This window comes from Sapajus apella, unplaced genomic scaffold (genome assembly GCF_009761245.1).
Source record: "Sapajus apella isolate SASKATOON/1434 unplaced genomic scaffold, GSC_monkey_1.0 scaffold104, whole genome shotgun sequence".
Lineage (NCBI taxonomy): Eukaryota > Metazoa > Chordata > Mammalia > Primates > Cebidae > Sapajus > Sapajus apella.
The window spans coordinates 3,491,671-3,500,368 of NW_022437044.1; the positions used below are offsets into that span (position 1 = coordinate 3,491,671).

The 8,698-nt window shown below is 36.0% G+C and overlaps 1 pseudogene across 1 annotated transcript; it reads right to left on the reverse strand.

The window, feature by feature from the left end:
* Window positions 1–7,124: 7,124 nt before the first annotated feature.
* Window positions 7,125–8,448, reverse strand: LOC116536859 (annotated as a pseudogene). The gene is made up of 2 exons (XR_004262831.1): window positions 7,494–8,448; window positions 7,125–7,393 (listed from the first exon to the last, which is right to left on the reverse strand). The product of XR_004262831.1 is annotated as a eukaryotic initiation factor 4A-II-like (transcript).
* Between the last annotated feature and the right edge of the window lie 250 nt (window positions 8,449–8,698).

Here is an 8,698-nt window from a genome sequence, read left to right on the forward strand (position 1 = left end):
ATATAAGTATATTTATAAAATTTACCATTTGTATTTATAAATTTAAGTTATATAAATATAAATATATTTAAATATATTATATATATATATATTTTTTCCTTCGTTTACTAAATATATTTTTCCTACTAGAGGAGACCATTTTGTGACTTTTGGTTTGAATGCCATTGTCCTCTCTGACTAGTTCAAGGGTCTCACACAAGCCATTTTTGCACTGCAGCATATGTCACAAATGGCAAGAATGTCTGGCTAAGTTGGCGTGTCAATGTTTCTTCTGTCCCCGACTATCTTGAAGATATTTGTCCAGTGACTTCAATTTCCATTGCTTGACAGACCTTAAATTATCAACAGCTTAAAATATATTTGCAAATGCAATGCAAATATAGCAGCTATGTTTTATATAGAAAATTGTTCTATAAGACACTGATCTTTGTTACAAGTTTGGAGATCATTACTAAATACACTAATAATTATTTAGCTTGGATGCCCTAACATCATTTTAGAATACGAAAATATATTGGAGAGCTGTAAAAAAAATTACCATTGGTTTATTCAATCAGTTTCATGAATTTAAATATTGAAACGTACTGAAGAATTTCATTCTAATCATAATTATGAAGTTTTTTTCATTATGTATTTCGTTATGCTACCTATTAAACCTTAGATTAATTCATCTTATTAATGTTCACTCTCTCATCTCTCCGTCACCCTTTCCTAGCCAACCAAAGACAGATGTACAAAAATACACACTCATCATTCTTATCTGGCCCATAGTTCAAGGGTCAGATTCATTATTCTTCTCTGTCAGAGCAAAATTAACATCTACCCTGGCCATGGGCTAGTATGCTACTTGCTGTTCTTCATATTGGCCCCTTCAGTTATTTCTAGTTCTTCATATAATAACTATTTCCAACCCTTGAGTATGTCCCTAGTAGATTAGGTAGATTATCCAAATGATTTACATTTTTAGCTATATTACATTAGTATGTTATAGTTTAAATTTCTTGAGTGCTTACTATGGGCCAGGCCTAATGTCAATGCAATGTCTCAGTTATCCTTATAAAACTATTAAACTATGCATTATTACTTTTACAAATTTATAGATGAGGCAGCTATAACAAAATACTTCCAAATAATGCATAATCATTAAATGTAAAAGAACCTCAGTCAATGGCCAGGCCTCAAAGCATGTGTATTTAACTGTTACATTATATTCCACTCCTAGTTGTTCAGTTTGCATATAAAGATAAATAAATTTAAGTGTTTAGTTGCTCCATTGTTGCATATCATCTCAAAATAATTTACTTCAAATTTATACAATGAACTGTTTATCTTTTTCTTACTTATAGCCTTTCCATGAAATATTGCTTTTTGGGGTATAAAATTGGGTCCCCTTGTCAGCATAATTTTTTAATGATGTTCAACAGAGTAGCAGCATTTTGAAAATTAATCACAACTGTGTATTGAAGAACAATTATGCATCATAGACCAAGCTGGCACTCAATCATCAAAGAAACACTATTTTTGTCTTACAAGGGCTAGTAGCTGAGTTTAATATTGCTTAAAAAATCTATACATGCTGCCCACATCATTTTATATTTCTATGAAATTAAATTCAGCATGCATTTAAATTTTACAGTACCCCAAAATATTGTTTTATGATCTAATCTACACGTGGTTCAAATGCTTTACATTTTACTTACAGGTGTAACTGTTTATAAATTTCATAGCAGCATAACCTTAACACAGCACCTTTGAATCTCTTGAGACAGGAAGACATTTATATTTAATGTCTTAACAACTAAATTCACCTTTATAGCAAGTTTGATATAAAGCTATAAAAGTGATACTGCTTGCAAAAGTGATATTAATGAAAATCTAAAACTTTATTGCCTAGACTTTATTTTGATTACTAAACTTTATTAATATAGCAAACTGAAACAATTCTATTATGCTTCAAGTTCCTAAGAAATGCCATGCATACATTATTGAACTTTAATTGAAAATTTGTCAGGCACGGTCACTGCAAGTCTGAACATTTATTGAAACATATAAAATAACTCGATAAGGGCCGGGCATGGTAGCTCAAGCCTGTAATCCTAGCACTTTGAGAGGCCGAGGTGGGTGGATCACCTGAGGTCAGGAGTTCAAGACCAGCCTGGCCATCATGGTGAAACCCCATCTTAAAAAAAAACCAAAAAACAAAAAACAAAAAACAAACAAACAAAAAAACTCGATAAAATATAAATAATTTCTATACAGAAAATAAGAGGCAAAATATTTTCATATTAAGATATAGTAAACCCTTACAATTACAGCCTGCACCATGGAAAGCCTCACAAATTTTAAATTGAACAGTGGGGTTTGGAAGACACCCTATTAGACTTTTACTTTACAAATAATTGACAAAGACAGATCATTTTTTTCCTAACAATAATAAAGATGCTGAAATGCTATATTTACTTTCATAATGAGCTATTTAATACAATGTACTCACTTCTCCCTCTGATATAAGTACTTACTAATGCCTAAAAGTTTGCTAGCTAGCAATTTTTATAGACTTGCACACTGCAAGGTTAATAGGCTGCTAAGCTGATTCATCTTTTCTTAAAATGATTGAATAGTATCATTATGGACAATTTAATTTAAGCAATAAACACATAGAAGAGGCAGAGAAAGGATTGAATTCCTCAATATTGTAACCAGAATATTATTTTATTTTTCCTAGTATGGTTTATGCATAGGAAAAAGAAAAAGATGTACTACTTAAAAGTTCATCTGGCACAAATATGAGTTGATTATTTAATACACAATATAAAGTCAAAATAATGTAATTAAGACATGTTTAACCTCTGGATTTTCTACACCTTGACTGTTTATATGTCATGAATGAACTCTTAGTTTACGAATATATTTTAGAAATTATTAACTGAAAAAACATAAACTTTTTCGAGTGCAGGGGCGAAGCACACATTAACATCATTAATCTGGGAAAACATTTTTAGGGTTTTGCTTAAAATACTATGTTGTTAGTAAATTCAAGGAATCAAATCAAACAATGCTTATTTTTAATAAAATTATTACCTTTCCATGGGTTAAATTGAATTAAATAAAAATGCACATCTTCCATAATAAAATTCTTTAAAAAATAAAAATTTAAGGGCCGGGCGCTGTGGCTCAAGCCTGTAATCCCAGCACTTTGGGAGGCCTAGGCGGGTGGATCACGAGGTCAAGAGATCGAGACCATCCTGGTCAACACGGTGAAACCCCGTCTCTACTAAAAATACAAAAAATTAGCTGGGCATGGTGACACGTGCCTGTAATCCCAGCTACTCAGGAGTCTGAGGCAGGAGAATTGCCTGAACCCAGGAGGCGGAGGTTGCGGTGAGCCGAGATCACGTCATTGCACTCCAGCCTGGGTAACAAGAGCAAAACTCCCTCCCAAAAAAAAAAAAAAAAATTAAAAAAAATTTTTTTAAAGTTAAGTTTTTTTTTTTTTTTCCACAAATCTATTCTTAGCATCTGGTTCTTTATCATAATTTTTCATATTAGTATGGAGCTGTTGCTACCTTTTAAAGCACTTTTCTAATTATTATTTTATTTCTATCATTCTGAAGCATATAGAAATTTATAGATTTAAATGCAATTTTACATAGTGTTTCTTACTTGCTTCTTTTGAAAAATTTTTTAAGGTTGTTGGGGATGAATCTATTATCCCTAATTTACAGATAAAGGAACAGTCTAAATGAGGTTAAAGGGATTGTATAAGGACATACCCCAACAATGGCAGAGATGAGACAAGCTCAGATTTTCTGATTCTGTCACTAACTTTTTCTGTGACCCTTGAAGAAGTCTCTCTGTATTTCTTTCTTCAACCGTAAAATAAGGTGTTAGCCAAGATGATCCTTATGGTACTTTACAGTTCAAACCTCATGATTCTGTGATTTTTTTGAGTTTTAATCTAGTCTATTTACTATGATGTGTGTGTGTGTGTGTATATATATATATATATATATATATATATATAATCAATTAAAATTTTTGTGAAATAACTGTTGATTTTTACATGAATTTGTAAGAAAGAGTAGAGAAATATTAGTTTTACCCTCTGACACTTTCCCACAAGATAACAGTTTGCAATGTTGTAGCACAATACCATAACCAGGATATTGGTATTAATAAAATTTACCATTCTTATTTAGATTTCTCTAGTTTTATTTGCACTCATTGACGTGTGTGTATGTAATGAATTCCATACTATTTTATGACAGGTGAAGGTTTGTGAAGCCACTGGCAGAGTTAAACACTGGTTTATGGTTGTTATTGTTAATATGTTGTATTAATCTGTTCCCAGGTTGTAATAAAGACATGCCCAAGTCTGGGTAATTTATAAAGGAAAGAGGTTTAATTGACTCACAGTTCCCCAGAGCTGGGCAAGCTTCCACAAACTCACGATAATTGTGAAAGGGGAAGAAAACGTGTCCTTTTTTACATGGCGGCAGCAAGGATAAGTGCAGAGTGAAGAGGGTGAAAGCCCCTTATAAAACTATTAGATTTCTTGAGAACTCACTCACTATTGTAAGAACAGCAGCTTGGGAGTAACCACCCCCATATCATTCCACTCCTGGATACCCCCAACTCTCATGTTCTTACATTTTAAAACTAATCAGTCCTTCCCAACAATTCCACAAGCCTTCACTCATTCTAGGATTATCTCAAATGTCCAAGTCCAAAGTCTTACCCGAGACAAGGCAAGTCCCTTCTGCCTATGAGCCTATAAAATCAAAATCAAGTTAGTTACTTCCTAGATAAAATGGGGCACAGCCACTGGAATATACCCATTCCAAATGGGAGAATTTGGCCAAAACAAAGGGGTTACAGGCCCCATGCAGGTCCAAAATCTAATAGGGCAGTCATTAAACCTTAAAGTTCCAAAATGATCTCCTTCGACTGCATGTTTTACCTCTAGGGCATGTTGATGCAAGAGGTAGGTTCCCATGGCCCTTAGGCAGCTCCACTTCTGTGGCTTTGCAGGGTACAATCCCCCTCTCAGCTGCTTCCATGGGCTGGCATTGAGTGTCTGTGACTTTTCCAGGTATGTGATGCAAGCACTCAGTGGATCTACCATTCTGGGTTATGGAGGACAATGGCCCTCTTCTCACAGCTCCACTAGCCAGTGTCCCAGTGGGGACTGTGTGGGGGCTCCAACTCACATTTTCCTTTTACACTGCCCTAGCAGAGCTTCTGCATGAGGGCCCTGACTCTGCAGCAAACTTCTGCCTATACATCCAGGCATTTTAATACATCCTCTGAAATCTAGGTGGAGGATACCCAACCTCAGTTCTTGGCTTCTGTGCACCCACAGGCTCAACACCACGTGGAATGTGCCAAGAGTTGAGGCTTGCACCCTCTGAAGCCACAGCCTTAGCTGTACCTTGGCCCCTTTTAGCCACAGCTGGAACAGCTGGGAAACAGTGCACCATGTCCTGAGGCTGCATGCAGCAGCAGATCTCTGGACCCATCCCATAAAACCCTTTTTTCCTATTAGGACTCTGGGCCTGTAACAGGAGGGGCTACTGGGAGGCTTTTGACATACCCTGGAGGCATTTTCCCCATTGTCTTGGCAATTAGCATTTGACTTCGCATTCGTTATACAATTTTCTGCAGCAGGTTGGATTTTCTCCCCAGAAGATGTGTTTTTCTTTCTACTGCATCCTCAGGCTACAAATTTTTAAAACTTTCATCTCTGTCACCTCTTGAATGCTTTTCTGCTTAATTTTTTTTTCTGCCGGATACGCTAAATCATTTATCTTTAGTTCAAAGTTCTACAGATCTCTAAGGCGGGGCCAAAATGCCACCAGTCCTATGCTAAAACAGTAATAGCAACCTTTACACCAGCGTCCAAGTTCTTCATCTCAATCTGAGACCAGCTCAGGCTGGACTTCATTGCCCATATCACTATCAGCATTTTAGTCAAAGCCATTCAACAAGTCTCTAGGATGTTCCAAACTTTCCCACATCTTTCTGTCTTCTGAGCCCTACAAACTGTTCCAATCTCTTCCTGTTACCCAATTTACTGTATTAGTTCTTTGTTTTGCTGCTAGTAAAGGCATACTCATGTCTGGGTAATTTATAAAGAAAAGAGATTTAATTGACTCACAGTTCCACAGGGCTGGGGAGGCTCAAGAAAGTTACAATCATGATGAAAGGGGAAAAAAACATGTCCTTCTTCACATGGTGGCAGTCAAGAGAAGTGCACAGTAAAGAGAGAAAAGCCCCTTATAAAACCATCAGATCTCATGAGGACTTATTATCACAAGAACAGCATGAAGGTATCTGTCCCCAGGATTCAATTACCTTTGACTGGGTGCCTCCTATGACACGTGAAGATTATGGGAACTACAGTTCAAGATGATATTTGCCTGGGGACATAGCCAAACCATATTATACGTCTTTGTCAGGCCTTGGTATCAGGTTAACACTGGCCTCATAAAGTGAATTTGAAAGTGTTTCATCTTCTTCTATTTCTGGAATAGATTATAAAAATTTTTAAAAATAATTTTGTGATGCTACACTTGAATAATATGGACCTATAAGTTAGATTTTCACAAGATTTTTTTTAAGTGAATATACAATTTATTTAACATTCAAACTTCATTAAGACATACGCAATACGGCAATTTTACTGGGGATTAAACTCTACCTAGGATGATTGCTTGCTTGGGGCTTAGCAACAGGGTCCAGTTCACACTTGGCACTAATTAAATACTTTATTGAATAAATACAATACCAAACAAAATGCAGTCAAATGTTTTCTAAAAAAATTTTAAAGGCCTTTCTACTCAGGCTAATGACAAACACAACAAAGGCAGTTATGCTAGTTTAACATAATTGGCTGATTTTATACAGCACTTATATCTTTTAGTCTACAAGTATATTATTAAATGATAGAGAACATCTAATACAACCATTTCTATAGAACCAGGAAATAAATTTCTAAGAAAGAAAGATTTTACAGACTCCCATCTTTTATACCCACCCCAACAGTCTAACTCTAAAGAGGATAAAGCCAATGACTTTCCTCACAAGAGCTCACAACTAATGTCACTTTGCTATCAAAATCTGTATTTCTGATCCATTATGAGCATTGAGACAAGATTCAAATATTCCCAAAGAAAGAAGCACAATGCATGTTGCCATCGCCTATTCAGCAACAGCGAGCACTGCATCCAAAACTCTCATCCCAGGAATTAAGTAAGATCAGCCATATTCATGGGCATCTCCTCCACTGTAGTATTGTAGAAAGTCTCAATGTCACGAAGAATCCTCTTGTCTTCTTTGGTGACAAAGTTTATAGCCACACCTTTCCTCCCAAATCGACCCCCTCTGCCAATTTCTTTATTCAAACAGTGTGCTGTTTCGCTTATGATTCCACGTCCTAAATTACGTCAACGCCGTTTTTGAGTGCCATCTCGTCATCGACTGCTGCTATCAACTCCTGTGAATATAGTTTTCACGATGGGTAGGTAGATCATAATTTATAACCAAAGGCACTTGTTGCACATTAATCCCATGAGCCAACAAGTCAGTAGTTATCAGAACACAGCTTGATCCTGATAGGAATTCCCTCATGATAACATCTCTCTCCTTCTGGTCCATGTCACCATGCAGAGCAGAAACTGTGAAGTCTCTGGCATGCATTTTCTCAGCCAGTCCACCTTGCGCCTTGTATTGAGAAAAATAACAGCCTGCCTAATGGGCAGTGTCTCATACAAGTCACAAAGTGTATCCAACTTCCATTCCTCTCTCTCAACATTAATATAAAACTGTTTGATTCCTTCAAGGGTCAATTCTTCCTTTTTCACCAGAATTTGAATTGGATCTCTCATGAATTTTTTGGTCACTTCCAACTCATCAGTTGGCATTGTGGCAGAAAGCAACACAACCTGAATACTTGTATTTAGTTTTTGGAAAATCTCATAGATTTGATCCTTAAACCCACGACTCAACATTTCATCTGCTTCATCCAAAACAAACATTTTGATCCATTTTAGAGAAAGATATCATCTGTTTAACATATCAAACCCTCTCCCAGGTGTACCAACAACAATATGTGGTACTTCAGCTTGCAGTTTTTGCATTTCATTTTGAACATTTGTTCCACCAATGCAGGCATGGCAAGTTGTTCTCATATAGTCTCCAAGTGCCAGAATTATCTTTTGGATCTTTAATACAGGGAATAATAGCTCTCTGCTGAATAGAGGAAGGCTTCTCAAAACCGTAAGCATAGATGTCCCGAAGAAGAGACTCCTTTAAATTCATATCATCAAAGTTATCAACAATCTTATTCCAGTTGCTCTCGATGACACCATCGGGGTCCATTCCCTCTGGGCCGCCACGTTCTCTGTTATAATCTGCAGAGCCACCAGACATGATCCGATAAACCCTCTCAGCGCCCAACTGAAAAGCGATTTTCACAAGATTTTTAATGATTAATTTATTTTATAGTCATCAGTCTATTGTCATTGTCTATTTTACCTTGTTTTTTTGGTGATAAGTGGTTTAAGGGGAATTGATGCGTATTTTCTGACTTACAAAATAAACAAGAATTTTGTTCATAGTATTCCTTTTTCATTGTGGCTGCAGGATCTCTAATGATATCTTCTATTTTATTCCTGATATTAGTGATTTATTTTTCCTT